The sequence below is a fragment of the Haliaeetus albicilla genome, chromosome 18 (assembly GCF_947461875.1).
Source record: "Haliaeetus albicilla chromosome 18, bHalAlb1.1, whole genome shotgun sequence".
Classification (NCBI taxonomy): domain Eukaryota; kingdom Metazoa; phylum Chordata; class Aves; order Accipitriformes; family Accipitridae; genus Haliaeetus; species Haliaeetus albicilla.
This window is the reverse complement of record NC_091500.1, coordinates 2706190-2723513: the sequence shown is the minus strand read 5'-3', so window position 1 is coordinate 2723513 and position 17324 is coordinate 2706190. Positions and strand designations below refer to the sequence as shown.

At 46.3% G+C, this 17324-nt stretch overlaps 1 long non-coding RNA gene across 1 annotated transcript; it reads right to left on the bottom strand.

Moving 5' to 3' along the window:
* Positions 1-2985: 2985 nt before the first annotated feature.
* Positions 2986-10345, bottom strand: LOC138689675 (uncharacterized). Its single transcript, XR_011328579.1, has 2 exons — positions 9172-10345; positions 2986-7921 (listed from the first exon to the last, which is right to left on the bottom strand). It is a non-coding gene; the product is annotated as an uncharacterized lncRNA (long non-coding RNA).
* Positions 10346-17324: the final 6979 nt, after the last annotated feature.

The following is a 17324-nucleotide window of genomic DNA, read 5'->3' as shown; positions in this document are numbered from 1 at the left end:
GTGGACCCTTTTTGTGTTTTCACTGGTGAAGCTGGCCACACAACAGAGATGACTTTGCTCATCTATTCACCATTGGTAGCCCCAGCAGAAATAATTCACAGACCTTCGGGATGCACATCCCACAACTCACAACAGCTGCTCTAGAAGAAGAACTACACACACACAACCCACATATGCGTCTCCTTCGTTCACTGCACCTGCATCTAAAAATCTGGCAGACTGACCAAGCATGGTAGTGGTTTATACCCACAGCCTTTTTCGTCAGTGAAGGTTTTCCACCAGATTATACATAGAATTTGGGGGAAATTATTGTAATGCAAACCCACTTGCAGAGAACTCTCGAAAACAAAGTCCTGGGCAGGACTCAGAAATCATGCGAGCAGGTTAAGAGCGTGCAACGTTAATCCTGATATAAGCACCGACGTGGTGTCAGACTGAAGCGGGATGTGTTGTCTATGGGCCGGTCCGTTACGATGCCCACGTGGACATCATCGGCTGCCTTAGCAGGGGACCATTAAAACACACACACACACACACACACTTATACCCCCCCAACGCTGAATTTCACGGCACCGCCTTGAGTCACTGTCAAAAGGTTGCGGCATCACTCCTTATCTTCTCAAAGCTGATTTCTACTATGTTCATTGAGTGTCCGAGTGCCTCCTCCCCACCACATTGGAAACAAATGTGAAACACGTGCTCTGCTTCATTAAAAATTATGCTAATAGGAGACATCATTTAAATTGCTAATAGGGTCGGCTGTTTCTAGTAAGACATGACAAACTGTCTGGAAGGAATTTTTGCATTTTTAAAGATCCCCTTTATTCCCAAAGGGAAGTGAGTTGTTTCAGAGGGGAAAATATATATATGTATTTATATATACACATGCGCGCGCGCACACAAACACACATACACATATACAAATACATATTTTTTTTTTCTTCCTAAAATGCAAGTGCTACGACACAGCTTTTCTTTTATGTGTGAGACTCGGTGCACCAGGTTGAATCTGCTTTTGCCACGGCAGCTTTGAACTTGGGAAAGGGGCGTTTTGGCGATGCTGGAGGCAGGAGCCCGGGTAGGAGCTGCCGGGAGGGTGTCGCTTCATCACCCTGACCACCTCCCCACACTCCGCACGCACTAACTACTGCCGGCAGATTAGCAGCTGCTCGTTGCGAGGAATGCTGATTAGCAGCAGGCGGGGATAGAAAAGCCACAGGGATGGATAAAAGATGAAGCCAGAAGAGGAACCGGGAGATTTGGTCTTCTGCTCCCTCCTGGGAGCGGATCGTCTTGGAATAAGTTATTTTTATAACAGATTGGAGCAAACCCTACAGCAGAGGGGAAGCCTCGCTATATCCGCTGGGTCTTAAATAGGCAGGACGCTTGTCTGTCCCGTGGTTGGGCATGGTTTTCAGGTGCTTGCATCCCACCAAAAGAGATGTTTGCTCCACTCAGCAGTCATTAGAGGGAAAGCATGACCCCTGGGGGTGCTCAGGAAAGCCATCCCAAAGTGGTGGTGCCTCTGGGTCGTGCCAGTGGGAGGGGGGACAGATGGCAGCGCGGCCGCTGGGGACACCCCCCTCATAACATCATCAATCTGCCAGAGGGAAAGGACTTCCAAGGGGAGCAAAAGAGGACAGAGAAGCATTCAGAGGTGAAGCCAGGAGATAATGTCAACTGAGGACTGCTGGCAGGAGCAGGCAGCTGCCAGGGGACCGCAGCTGAGTTTCTCCAAGGGATCTGGGCATCTCCACAAACTTCACAGCAGCCTTCCAGCCAGGAGCATCTCCACGTGGTGTTACAGTGCTGACAGCAGTGACTAGAGAAAATATGTTATTTGCACCCGCAGAAGAATAATTTCTTTGTCAAAACCTGAATCAGCGCTTACCCCAAGCCCGGGTCGGGCTCCCCAGCAGCAGCTTACAAATAGTCACTGCTTAAATGATGCTGTTGGTTGTCACTTCGTCATTTCAGTGGTTATTAATAAATTTAAGCCATAATAGGGATAGCTGTGAATTCCTTTTTAATTTTAGATGGCTGTTTCTCAAAGGCATTTGCATTGAACATATCTGGTTCTCTGGCTGTTCCTTTTAATCCTTCAGTTTTATCTATTTTGACTCACATCTACATAATAAAAGCAGGAACAGCCTAAATAGGTGGGTTTTCCTTGGGCTTCAAACTCCATGCAGGTTTGGAAAATGCACCTTAGCCCAGATAACTTCACTGTATGGTTGCTTGAGGTTTCTATGTGTATTTCAACAGAAATGGTTGTAGACGGATGTATATTCACCATTGCTCTGAGCTGATCTAGACTGGGCTGGGAGCCTGGCTATGGACGAGCCAGCACAGACAGAGGAGGTGACCGTGTCCCCCTTCAACCAGGGCTACCACATCCCCTGGAGGTGATCTTGTCTCAGGAGTACAGACAAAGTGAAGATCATCCCCACGGACAGACGCTAAATCACTTTGTTTCTGCTCCAGTCTAATTTCTAACATCAGCTCCTATTCATCCTCTCAAACACTCTTCTCTTTCCCTCTCCCAGTCTTGGCAGAATATATTTTTAGCAATATGACAACCACGGGGCTGAGGTTGTTTGTTATTTTATCTTACCTAAACCACTGCTTGGCATTTCCATCTTGGTATTTTCACCATTGCTCTTGATTTTGCAATGTACCATCGTAACACAGCAAGGTCCACAGACAAGAGCCACAAAACCAAATGTGTACATGTGCAATGGAAAAAAAAAACAAACCCAGGGAAACCCAGCAGGCAATAAACTTGTGCTACACTTAGTAATGCAGGACATACTGGCTTATTCTGCCTCTGATGGAATATGATTACATCTGGCATACGATGGGCAGAAAAACTGCCCGACAACCAGGCAACCACTAAATTGAATTTCAAGATTCCAATTAGAACTTTCTCACAGCACAGCTTTAGAAAATACAGCTGAAGGCCATGGTAAAATAAATGCACAATAGCACTGGAAGATGGCTACTTTAATAACAGGCTGGGATGCCAGCACATGTAATGGTAACGTTAATGCTGCATTTGTCCTGGTAAAATAAACAGTGCCAGGGTCTGGCCTCTGGCCCCAGCACGGCTGGGGTGGTGTGGCCACATCCATATGGCCAAACCCGCTCGTTGACCTAAACAAGGTGGTTGCACCCAGACAAACTATTAAGAACAATCTCTAACCCATGCTAATCTGAGTTTGGGGATTATTTCATAGAATCATCAAATCACAGAATGGTTTGGGCTGGATGGGACCTTTAAAGGTCATCTAGCCCAACCCCCTGCCATGAGCAGGGACATCGTCAGGTAGACCAGATTGCTCAGAGCCCCTGAGCTCAGCGCTACTTGTCCCAGGTCAGAATCATGCCAGGGTCATGCTGGCCATGACCGTTGGGCTCCAACATCCATTAAATTTACTATATTTCTGACAGACTCTACTGTGAAATGAACACTGGTCCCCAAGGATGTGACGTTCAGGTCTTACATCCACCTTGTAAGTAACTGCCCGAGGCAGAAGGTGATGGAGACAGAGGTCCCATACCCATGTGAGCCTGCGGGCGATGGAAGAGCGGAGTCAAGTGGCACTGAACTCAAATGGGTGGCTTTGTGGAGAAACACAAGCATTAACATTTAGGTTGATCAGGCCCTTCCACTTGAAAGTGCACCAGGGCTCATCTGGCTGTTACGGAAGGTGCTGAGAAAACCCTTGATACATGTTGAGAGCTTTTTAGTATATGTAAGTTATACATTAATGTTGGTACAGATAATATGATATGTACTTCAGTAAACAGGTGAAAGTACTTTACTTGCCACGTTTCAAGGGATTTTGTGAAAAAAAATATTTATTTATAGGAAGAGGCTGTTCAGGAAGATCTTGTAGCCTGTGTTTCTCATGAGAGAAAAGTGAAGTGTCAGAGCCACCTTCCAGGTTCACAACAGGGGTATCATGAAGATCGAACATAGTGTTCAGACCTATAAAAAAGGTCAATAAGATCCTCCATTTCACCCAGAGGTGGAATAAAGAAACACAATTGTTTCAGGTGGGAATGGTACTCAGTGTTTGATAATATTGAGCTCGAAAGGATTACCTCAACTTTAGATTTATTTCAGATGTTAGATTGTATCACACAAGTTTGTACCAAGAGTAGGTCCCAAAGGAGTGGCTCTATACTAAAAAAAAAAAATCCAACTGCAGTCCTTTAAAAGAGTTTTTAAAGTCATTAAGAGATGCATACCTTCTCAGCTCTTTTTTTCTTCTCTTTTGCTATATTGATATTCGGGGATGTGTCTGAAGTATAACTGTACATAGAGGCTGCAGTGACATGAAAAGTGCATTGAAGAGATCTTTGAGTCAGAAGACAGAAAGAAATCCCAGCCGCAGGCGATGGTGCGTGGAGTCAAGAACGGGACCTGCAGGACATAGATGGAAAACTCAAACCCCACGTCTACTCTGGTGGCTTTTACAGTGGCAGGACATGGGCTTGCTCAGCACAGCAGGACACGTGCCAATGCCAAAAGGCAGCTGGGATGTGTCCGCCTAGTTTTGGAGACTCTGATAATTTGGACATGGCACAACTCTGCCAGCGGGCTCCCAGGTTTAGGCGCAAACCTACTAGTAAAGGGGTAGTCAAAAAGCCAGGATGCAGCTCATCTCTGCCGTGGAGCAGCCGTACTACATTATTCAGGTCACCTCCTCTTCCACTGTGCGGTCCACTTAGATTCCACCATTGTGTGGGTCCGGGGTGCCTCAGGATTATTTGGGAGGGGGAATGAAGCATTAGTACACAGAACTGTGATTTCAGGGGAGGTTCCTAGCCACATCAACCGCATTGCACCTCTTCAGTAGTAGTGGAAGAGGTCTGACGTTGTGTGGCTACACTGATAAATCTGTAGGATAACATCTGAGATGTGGATGAGGAGTCACCTCTGTGGGGTTTTAAGCAAGACAGACATGGTGGAAAGCATCATTTTGCTTTCTGAGTATGGGATAGCATTCATGGATGCAAAGCAGAACTTGGCAAGGCCAACAAGGGACAGCAGCAGTGATCAAAACAAGTCCTCAGCAGTTTTCCATCGCTCTGCCTCCAAAACCAACCCACAGCATACCATGAGGGCTCGCCAGCTGCATCCATGTTCAGCCAACCTGTAGATGCGGCTCCTTGAGTGGTGAAGGGTTGCATGACATCTCACGTCCCTGGCCCAGAGTTGCCAAGAAGATTATGCTACAGCCGGCTTTAACAGAACCGATAAGCATCTCGGTGCAGCCGCGTGCAATCACCCACATGTCAGCAGCAATCGGAGGCTCTCGATCTGGCAAGGCTTCACCAGAGCTGGCAAATCCACCAGTCATCCAGGGCCACTTGCCACCTCTCTGGTTAAAACTCAGACTTGGGTAAAACAAGAAGCACCATCAGTCAGAGCCATTTGCTTATGGGCCATGCAGTAATGCTTAAACTACATTTAAATTAAATTTAAATGAGAGTCAGTAAAACATGACTGCCCTTCAGCCTTCATCAAGCTCTTTTTAAATGTTACAGACCCTCCCTAACTAATAGTCTGCAAGGAGAATTCAGCCACAGATGACAAGCACTTGGGGAAATCACCCTCTGAAACTCAGCGCAGCCATGGGCTGTGGAGGCTGACAGTGGTCCTCAACCCAACCCAGCAGCTGGAGACCCACACGGTGCAGAAACCCTTTTTTCCTTGCCATGAGCAGGGCCAGGATAGAGTGTATGGCTGTGATGTCCTCTGGGGAAGGGAGAAGTCCTCTGCTTCCAATATTGGATAGATTCAGGACATCCAGAAGTGGGAGTCAGCAGATCAGGAGCTTCCGAAAGCTGGTGCTCTCCTCTTGGAGCTCTCTTCCTCTTCCCTTCCCCCAAATTGACATTTTTTCAATGCATTCTTAAGAAGGATATCAATGTTCAGCTGTAGAGCTCTTTTCTTCAGGACAACCTTTAATGGAGCAGCTGAGGCTTTGAGGAGCAACAGATCCAGCACCCATCTCCGCAGAGCACCTCGTGTGTATGACTCTCTACTTCATCTTCACCTCCCACAACCCATCATCATTACGTGTTTACCTGAGGTTTGGGTACCTCATCTTGTGACTCCTGACTGGATTCAAGAGGGAGGAGTGGGCTGGCAGAAGACAGTTTGGGTAAGTGACTTTTCATGAGATGTTAAAAATGTGTTAGGAGGAATATGAGTTGTTGTGACTGCTATCGAAGAGTAGTCGTTGCTTCTTGCAGTGATATGCAGCTCCTATTCAGCAGCAGACTGGAGCTTACATATTATATTAATGGGTCAACATAGGAATCTGAATGGAATTAGCTGAAAAAATGAAAAATTTGGGTCTAGACAGAGGAATCCTGACATATCCCATCTCTCTATAGATAACTGACTTAAACTTTGTTTGGCTACGTTTATTTTCAGAGCTTGTCAGAAATGGTCAAAGACATATTTGCAAAGACATTTTGAAAGGAAGCAAACAAAAAAATACATAATTCTATACCATTTTTTCAACCAGTATTCAAGGGGCTTTTTACAAAACAAAAAGGGGATTGGTTTTGGAGGTTTTTTCATATGCAGTTTCCCTTTCTCGTTTTCCCCAGTCTCTTCACTGAAGAATCAATTTTCACCAAAATAAATATTTTCCATGGAAGTTTGCCTCAGGTCATTGACCTTATCCATATATACATAATAAATGCAATTTTAGTGACAGCACTTCGGCTGACTCGGTCTTGCTCACAGTTTGCATGGCAAGGTGAGGTTCGAAATCAGATGTACATCTTAAATTACGGTAACTGCCCTTTGCAGAAATTTACCAAGACGCACGAGCATTTCTCTGTCACTCATGAAGATTACTCAGGATATTCGGATATGACCTCAGCAGACCCATAAAGCTGTCTTTGCTGCTGCGGGCAGGCTGCCTGGGAGGATGACACAGGGATCGCTCAGTGCACGAGAGATCATGGAATTACTAAAAGGAGCTGAAGAAGCAGCTCCCTTTGTGCTCGCAGCCCATCGGCTCAAGCACAGCGCGGCTGACTGATGGTCTGCGGAAAGCCCTGGGTGTTTGCTCCATGCCCATAGCAGCTCTACAGCCCGTGGTCACTACGGGGCTTTTCTAGGGTTTCCCCAAAGTACCAAGTGGCCTCATGGGCTTGTTCTGAGTTTTCTTTTAGCTGGCTAAACCAGAAAGTCTCATGACCTAAGAAGCTGGTAGCTGCCAAAGGTCCTCCCATAGAAGGAAGCTTTCTTGTGCAGAAGAAGACAGGCACGGCAGAAGTCAGCTCATCCCATCCTGTGGCAGGGAAGAAAAATTGCCCTCTGGAAGTGAATCTTTCTCTCCAGTGGAGACCTGAACTCCTAGTTTGAAGTAGAAGTCCAACTTCTAAAGGGCCCGAGAGCCAATTGCACATGTCAATAATAAATATATAATCTTTTGATCCCTATACACGCTGTGTTTACTGCACACTATATGCAGAAAACTGCAGCTTTCTGTCACAGATACAATTCTGTCCTACAAACAGGCTTTAGACTGACAGCACACTGCACACACCAAAAAGGAGGAACTATTCCATATAAATTGCCAATATATCTGTGTCCACACTGAGGTTCCTTGCAAATGTAATCATCTCATTTTCCATTGGAAACAGCTATATTGGGAAAACATCTAAGGGCAAACTAAGCAGAGGCCCAAAGATGTAATAGATAAATAAAAATGTATTGTACTGTATTATCAGTGACACCCCAAATGTGCAGTCCAGTGCTGGAGCAGCTATCAATTACCTGCCAGAACAGCAAAAGGCAGAGCTGTTAATGACAGCAGGTCATGGTATCCAACATTTTTTGGAGTGCTGTGGCCTCTCAGCAGTAAGAATGTGTCCCACGTACGTTCTCCTGGGAAAAGAAAGGTGAAGAGGTGTATGTGAAAGGCAACAACTTTTTATTTGACGCTATCACCAGTAACATCAGTGGTAGCAGCAGGAGCCAGTGCTGGCAGCAGCAGTACCTTGCTGTGTGCAGGGTCATGTACCACTTCTTTGAAGTATTTTGCACACATGAATGCACGTGTCTCTGCTCAGGATCCCTATTTAGTGAATATAGATCAGTACCAACACCCAGTGCTACACAGCATTCATCCGTCAGTCATTAAAATTTGCTAATGTAAAGTACTTTGGTGCATGGTATCATTGCTGTTGTTGCTATTAACAAAGACATTTCAAAGTATCCGCTCACTCTTCTGCGTGCCAGGAGGTAACCATTACCATGACGGTCATGTCACCAGTAAGGTCCCAGTCAAATGGAGAAATGTATAGAGGATGCATTTAGATCAACAGAGAGAAATATTATTTTGAAAGGATTAGATGCTTCTGGTGCAGGTTGGGTGCAGATGGCTGCAGTGAGGCTGCCCTGACAGCCCTTGGGATGCTGGAGAGGGGTCTTCAGAGGCATGGGAGAGGAGCATGCCGTCCCCAGCTTAGTGGGAAGGATGGCCAACTGAGCTGTTCTGTAAGTTAAAAATAGTGGGATTTCTGCTTATTGGCAACTATATTTCAAGTTACAAAGCAGAAAACTCCAAAAAGTCCTTAACTTTGAAAGAGGCCATTGGCTCTTGCTGTGTGATTTCCAAGGGCACAAACCTCCATATTCCACAGGAAACAAACCATATTTCATAATGCCCAGTTACATAGCATGGCCTCCTGTTTGTATGGTGAAAGGTCTGATGAGGGATGATGGTGTAGACTATTAACAGCTCAGATCTCATCCAGCTTAAATCAGTGAGGTCACCAAGACCATGATATTAAAGCACAGCCTATGCAGCAGGTAGGACACACTCACATTTTTTACTCAAGTTCAGTGTCCGTGGCTAAAACATAACCATGAGAGAATGTAGATTCACAGACCTGAGATTATTCCACTATGGATACCTCTATCTCATGAGGTTGGCTGGGAAGAAGACATTTTCCACCCAGTTTATTAAGAGTATCATGTGGGAAACAAACAGATTAACAGATTCATTCTTTGGGAAGCAAAAGAATCAACCTGGGCCCACACTCAGATGACTATTTTTGGTGCCTGAATTTGCTGTCACACCTGTCAGGGCATTTGGGGATGAGAAAGCTAAGTGTAGTTGAGACAACACTCACCCCATGGCTACCAGGCTGCAAAGGAGAAGAGAAGTGGCCTCAGATAATGTATTTTCGGTGCATACAGCTGTCCACGTCCTCAGCGGCCATCAGCCCCAGGAGCCCTGGACCATGTCAGTACTAGCGTAGGACATGAGCTGGTGTCCAAGCACCCATGGGACATCTTGAGGAGCAGCGCAGGGACCATTCTTGTGGATGGAGAGGGTGAGTCCAGGCTGTCCTGGGGTGGAGGTGGAGAGGTCAATCCCAAGCGTGCGTGGCGTGTGGCACCACTCGCCCTAAGTTCACTCTCCTGGCTTCCGTTTTTGTTATATCTCCTGCTAATCCTTCCTCTCGCATGCCTCGCGTAATCTCTTCAAGCCTTTGCCCCTGTTGGTTGGCCCCGTTTAATCCTATTACGGGGATTGCTGTTTTAAAAGTTTGGCTGAATGATGCTCCAAGCCCTGCCCAGTGTTTCACCTGTTTCTGAGGTTTGCAGAGGAAATCGCTGACCCGTTGGCGGCTCCGGCAGCAGTTTATTCGGGGTGATGCACTGAAATACTATTTCCGAGCTAAAGCCTAAATCCCCCGGCTCATCTTTAGCCTTTGCTCAACACAGCCACTCACGGGCCTTGTCCTTACAGACCTCTGCACCACTGGGGAAATAAGGGAAGTATTTGATACTGCACAGTCATTTTAAGGCTGTTTTACATTGCTGCTGGGATGGGAAAGAATTAAGTATAAATAGGAATCAGGATCTCTGATCTCAAAACCCATCCTGACCTATCACTACGTTTCGGGTTAGATCTGTTCCCATTGCATCAGCTTTCCCCAAAATTGGAGGGGGCCTGGTTTCAGCTCAGTCACATCAGCTGCTCTGCAGGTTACATGGAGGTGAAAATGGTGTGACTTCTCATTTGAAAAGCACCCTCCAAATCTCTTGCCCTTTCCTGCATGTTGTATGGGATGAGTCATGAGACAGAAAGCCAGGAGACCTGTGCCCACATCTTCTGGCTTAGCTCTGAATTTGGGCACTTCACAGAGTGCTCTCACCCTCCCATTCGCTGTCTGAGCAGTCGGGGATATTTTATTTACATTTCAAATAATGCACAGGCACTTGTAAAGACCTGTGTAGGCACAAATCTCATGTAGGTGCAGCTTGTTTGGAGACATGAAGTAAAGCCTCCTCATTACCAGCCACTTTTCTTTCACATACTTAATTATGAATAATTTGCAGGCCCCTAAAATTTCAATTAAAAAAAAAATATATCTGTATTTGGAGACTGTGTGAAAGGAACTGCTGTCATGTCCCACGCAAATTCCCTTCCAAAAAGCCACTGATTTCTCCCCGCTCTGCGTGCAACAGAAGAAGTGAAACATCAACTGCTTGAATTTCCCTGTGTGTTTTTCAGCTAACAACTAATTTCCAATGCAGAAATAAAACCCAAAATACTCACCAAATTTTCCTCCCACATTGACTAATTTTCTGCTGACATTGCTTACTTTTTCAGATTAGTGATACTGAAAATAGTAAAACTTCTAATCACATAATCCAAACAAGACAGGTTTCGTCTCCTCTTGCTATAGATTTTCCTTCTGGTCTCTCATTAGAACCTGAATTTTAACTAGTTTGTTTGCTGGGAAATGATTTCCTGCTCTAAATCTTGATTTGATGCTTATTTGGGCTCACAATGGTGTTTTCTCATTATCCGAATCCTTCTTTGTGTAAATAAACTGACCTGTGGTTGAGAACTGCTGCCAGGAGAATTTCCTCCTAAAGCAACAGCGAAAGCATTTTTCAAGAAAACCTAAACCAAAGCACACTTAGGGAAATACACCTGATGCAATTGCAGCTCATCCCGCCCTGGCAGAGCCTGTGCCATTCCCAGGCGTCCCATATCCATAACTCAATGCCGTGTCCTCTCTCACCCCGTGAACCGTGCAATATCCCGTGCCCAGCCCTCATTCTCCTCCCAGCTACCGGAAAACTGAAGCAAAGCTGGAAACCTTCTCCTTCTAGTGTGGACATCAGCTGCAAAGCTCTTCCAGCTGCCTCCAGGGCTCAGAGACATGAGATGTGCCCCCGTGCAGAGCCATGCAGCTTAAAAATAGGCTGAATATATTACTGGTCAAAACATGTTATAAATATTAAACTCTCCGTGCTGCCTGCTGACACATTCGACTCAGCTGAACCAGCACAACATAGCAGGGGAGTCTTCATTTGCAGGTCCGTGCTCCGTGGTGCCACAGCTCAGCTGCGGGATGGCAGGATCCCAGCCTAACTCTGAGATAGTAACAGCACTCCCAGAGCTGATTTCTGATTTTCTTCTCCTATTTGTGGCACTCATCAGGGTTTAGAAGAAAGGAAAGAGCAGGAGCACTCCGTCCACTAATGAGCTCCTTCCCTCTCTAATCTCCTTTCTGCTTTCTTCTCTCCTGTCCCACCAGAGGATCCAGAAAAGCCAAATCTAAGAGGTCCGATGAGAATGAACCGCAAAAAGATGATGCCTCTTGCCATTAAACACGGCTCCATTAGCAGAAGTGCAGTGCACAGAAAATGAGGACCTGGAGAGACAACAGGGTCCAAATGCATCTCCCCATCCTGTTGGGATGGCACCACTTTTCCTTCCTGTGTCACTACAAATCATTTACAAAGTCACAGAAGGCCACTGTGTAGCCGCAAATGCAAGATTATAGAATGACAGAATCATAGAATTGTTTAGGTTGGAAAAGACCTTTAAGATTGAGTCCAACTTACAGAGAGTAGATGCAGACTAGATACAAGGAAGACATTTTTTAAGGATGAGGGTGGTGAAACACTGGGACAAGTTTCCCAGAGAGGTGGTAGCTGCCCCATCCCTGGAACCATCCAAGGTCAGGTTGGACGGGGCTCTGAGCAACCTGATCTGGTTGAAGATGTCCCTGCTCATGATAGAGGGTTGGACTAGATGACCTTTATGTTCCCTTCCAACCCAAACCGTTCTGTGGTTCTATGATTCTATGAATGTACTCTTTAAAATATGGAATATAAAGAATGTTTCCCGTGAGCTAGTGACCATGGTCCAGCCTCAGGGTAAGAAAGGTGTTTCCATCTCCCTGCCCCATGCGGGCCCAGTGTCACCACTGCTATACCCCCCCAACAAGGCTGTGGTCACACTGGATTCAGCCATGGCTTACTCCTCCTTTAAGTCCCTTTTACACTGCCATTATGGAGTAAAAACTCCTGACCATATCTGGTGTTAGGAATAAAGATTTTAAATCACCTTGAATGAAAACAGCCCAGCTAGAACAAATACTTATTTTATAAAACCCAAACATTTCAAGGTCAGGAGGTGCTAAGAGACTCACCACCACCAAGTAAAACCATAACCAGGAGCCTGAGATGCTTAAAAATTCACTTGTTTATGTGGCTGACCACTGAAGTCTAGTCTTATGGAGGAGCACAAAATGTGCTGCCTACCTCTGCAGAGTGAGGCTTACATGGCGTGCTGTTATATTTCTGCTCCTACGTGCTAGGATCCGTGGTGGAGGCATAAATGCCTTCATGGATTTGCATCTGGTTGCAGCATGGGAGAGCAGCCCCAGCAAATTCAGCTTCCCGTACGTGCCCAAATCCTTCAGGGCAAATAAAGCGTGAGGATAAAGTTAAACACCTGCTGCCCTGAAGAGGGGGAGATTTCATGTTTGGTAAAGGGCTTTCTGGAATACTGTGGTGACACCAGAAAATGAGTCAAAAAATCTGTGATTGGAAGACCGTGAGGGATATACGGCTTGTGCTGAGCCTCGGTGGTGAGAAGAGGATGATCACCGTATGCAGCAGACCAGACCAAGGGCTTGCTCGAGGAAGCTGGCACCGTTGCTGGGAGAAAAAGTGGGACGCTGTGCTGTAAAACCTGGCTGGGGGCTTGCAGGGTGTTTCCACATTAAAAGGAGGGCACGGTTAATAGTAGAAGCAAGGGCTGGTACTTAAAGTTTGGCTGTAAATCGGGTAAATAAACAGACCCGCTTTGTTGTGTTTGTCTGTGAGGGGTGTAACGCGAAAACCCGCTCAACAAACAAATGGTGGAGGAGCAAACCTGTTAGAATTAATGTACTTCACACCAAGGCTGCGTGTTTCAGAGCTCCTTCTTGCACTGCAAGAATTGATTAGCGGAGAAGTAAGCATTACCAATCATGTAAATCTCAGATTAGACTGTTCGATCCAGATGAATTATGTCTGCATAACCCCCTTTAAGCACTCTGAAAAAAATTATAGCTCTGGGATAGATCCTGCCATTAATTTTAAGATGCTTTAAGGAATCCGTGCATTACAACTCCTTCTGATTAGCCTTGGCTATGCAAGATTTGTCTGATCAATTGGAGAAGGTTGTATATAGATTTTCAGATTTATTTCTGCGTTGAAACCAAGCCTCATATGAAGCAAATCACTCCGCTGAAAAGGTGACTCTTGAATAATATCACGTGCTCTGTCTTGCGGAGGCTACGTGCCACGGTCCCCCCCCTGTTCAGCAGCAGAAGCTTTTCGTCTGCTGGGCTCAGCACTTTTGTGCTGGTGCATTTCTGCTTCACGCTGTGGCATCTCGCCCCAGAAAGAAGCAGCACCCAGGTCCCCGGGGTGATAAGGTTAAGGGGGTGAGTAGGGCAGCAGAGCACACAGGGCAATTTGGGGTTTTCCAAACCGTATCAAAGTGCGGGTCTGTCAAGAATGGTAAAATATTCATGTGCGATCTGGTTTTTCTCCTCCAGTTAACTGAGCCAAGATGACATTGAAGTAGGAAGTGGAATAAATATATGCAAGAAGTCTTCTCACAAAGTTATTTAATTCACCAGAAGGGACACTTAAACAAACAGCAGCACCTTATTTACATTGAACTACTCTTTATGCATCCTGTAAACATCAGAAGCAATTTCTAATAAATTACAATCCAGGGAGCAGCAAATCAACAGTATCACCTGAGTTGCTTAAACGAATTCATTACAAAATATATTGCCTTTTTCCCTGTGACTTCCTTCAGACTGCATTTGAAAGCATTACTCTTCTGAGTTTTCTTTTCAGGATATATATGTGCAAAAATATCTCCAAGCAAGAAGAGATTATATTTTAAACTTTATTGCCCTTGACCTCAGATCCTTTTGAGTCTATTGTGTTACAGCCTTTCTGGTATCACCATCACTGGTGACATCTAACAACAAACAGCCCAAACAGCAGGTACCAGCTAATTCAAATTGAGATCACAGATTCAGCAGTGTAAGAGTTTGTAAAAGAAATCCTTAAAATTTCTATAACCTCTGGGCTTCTTTTTACCAGAAAGGATGTTCTCTGCAAAGTAATAGGAAAATGTAATACTGTTTGCCAGTTTAATTGGATGTGCTCCTGCCCTATTATGAAAGAGATTGTCTCTTGCTGACCATGTATAAAACATAGGACGAGAGCTGATGCTGGTCGCTCGAAGTGAAAAAAAAAAAAAACAGCAGTGGTTTGAGATGATATGACAGCAATTGGGACATTTTCTTGGCCTCCATTTCAAGTGCAGAAAGGGACTTTGAAAAGAGGTTCTTCAGGGTGGACATCCTAGAATCATAGAATCATTTATGTAGGAAAGAACATTTAAGAGCATCAAGTCCAACTGTTAACCTCACACTGCCAAGTCCACCACTAAACCATGTCCCTGAGCACCACATCTACACGTCTTTTAAATACCCCCAGGGATGGTGACTCCACCAATTCCCTGGGCAGCCTGTTCCAATGTCTGACAACCCTTTCTGTGAAGAAATTTTTCCTAATACCAATCTAAACCTCCCCTGGTGCAACTTGGGGCCATCTCCTCTTGTCCTATCACTCGTTACTTGGGAAAAGAGACTGACCCCCACCTGGCTACACCCTCCTTTCAGGTAGTTGTAGAGAGCGATCAGGTCTCCCCTCAGCCTCCTTTTATCCAGACTAAACAACCCCAGTTCCCTCAGCTGCTCCTCAGAGGACTTGTGCTTTAGACCCTTCACCAGCTTTGTTGTTCTTCGTTGGACACGCTCCAGCACCTCAACATCTTTCCTATAGTGAGGAGCCCAAAACTGAACACAGTATTCGAGGTGCGGCCTCACCAGTGCTGAGTACAGGGGGATGATCCCTTCCCCAGTCCTGCTGGCCACACTATTTCTTCTACAAGCCAGGATGCCGTTGGCCTTCTTGGCCACCTGGGCACACTGCTGGCTCATATTCAGCCGGCTGTTGACCAACACCCCCAGGTCCTTTTCCACCAGGCAGCTTTCCAGCCCCTCTTCCCCAAGCCTGTAGCATTCCATGGGGTTGTTGTGACCCAAGTGCAGGGCCAGCACTAGGCCTCGTCTTCAGTTTGGTGGAGGACAGCTCCATCATGCCCAAATCTCTGCCTTATTGAAAATGAGGTCCAAGACAACCCCAATAACACAACTCCTGATATTTGAGATTAGCGGTGGTAGTTCCTTGCATCCCGTTGCTGCTGGCAAGACAGAAATCCGTCGCAGAGAGGGACGTGGATTTGGGGGTACAATAGAGAGCAAAGCAAGAGGCCCTGGAGGGCTGTTCTTGCTCACCCTTCACAAACCCGGGCGCTATTTATAATGAAACGAGGAGCTGGAAGAACGGAAAAGGGAATCTGGGCAAAGATGATAAAGTGGGTTCATCTGTAGCAGAAAAGCTTTGTCCCAGTGGTCCCACAACGCTCTTGTAGGCTACAAATCGCCGGGTGGAGTGGTTCAAGTAGCTGCCATCTGCCCTGCTTTCTCTCCCTTCATTTACAGAAAGCCACGAGAAATATTTCATGCTCTTTGTTGAGGCAGTTTCCTTGCACTCAGGGAGGCAGAACAAGTGCATTTATGCTCTCACTCCAGGACTTGCTGATGGCCGTGAGAGGCAGCCAGGGACTAGGACTGGGCTTGTTACAGCTTCAGAAATTCAGCGAAGTGCCTTTGCGTTGGATGGGAATGAGGAGAGCTCTCTCATGAAACAGCAATGTGCTGGCTGACCTCAGCTCCCCTCCAGAGCAGCCACGGCTACAGAAGAAGGCTTTCTGCCATAGTGAGGTGGTCTCCGGTTACTTCCCCGGGTCAGACATCCCTTCGGAGGTGTGGAGCTGCAAGCGGGTGAAGTTCAGGGAGACCCTGGACATGGGGGGTGGTGGAAAGAGCTGCTAACTCGCCTCGGTGGTACCTTGGGGGTTGCAAGACCGACCCTGGCGTTGGTGATGGCTTGGTGATGCCCTTCAGGCAGAGCATAAGGAGCTGAAACAGCAAAACATCAAGGTGAGCTGCTGAAGCAGCACAAGCTAATGAACCAAAAATGCCCCATCCCTGACCCAAAAAAGCTGGACCGCTGTTTCCCATCTCTCATTCACCCCGACCAGTACCAGAGCAGATGTGCAGACCCTTTGGGATAAACTGTAGAATTTAGCTATGCATTTACTAATAAATAAACCTCTGCTGGAGCCTCTTTCCTTGGCCATGAGGCCATGTCTTTGGGGTGGGGGAGCTGCGACCATGGGGTGCATGTGCAGTCTCAGCTTTTCCTTAGTGTGTCCAAATTGCTGCCAGCTTCAGAGGCACCTCGGAGCCGGTCTTGGCACTGGTCAACAAAATAGCTGAAGTTTGGAGAGGAGAATCCCACCCCACCCTGAGCAGAGAGACCTGGGTGGTGTGTAAGCCTTGTTCTTCCCCTCTATCAAAGAGCTGAAGCATGTTTTATTATTTTTTAATAAAGTAAGTCAAGCAGAAGGATCTAGCTAAGGACTTCTCTGCTCTCCGGTGTGATGCTGTCAGCCTAGCAGCAAGCCTAGCCTGTGCTCCATGGGGCTGATGTAAATTCAGAGCTGATCCACCAAATCCAGTAGGGTCCTTCTTGCTTTCTTTACCCATAAAATGCCTTCCCTAGTCTCAAAAAGGGGAAAAACCCTGCACTTTGGTGCATCTCTGCAGCCAGCCATCCCTTGCAACAAGGAGGAAGACTTTTCCTTGGATACAATTATTTCCATAGCCAGACCTCCCATGGTAAACTGGTGCTTTGCTCATCTCTCTGGTCCCTGCACCGACTGCGCGTGTTGGCATGTCCCCTGAATTTTGGAAAAGGTGCCATTTGTTCCTCCCACCCATAACATCGGCTATGAATTGTTGCATTTCATTAATGAACTAGATAGGATCGCCAG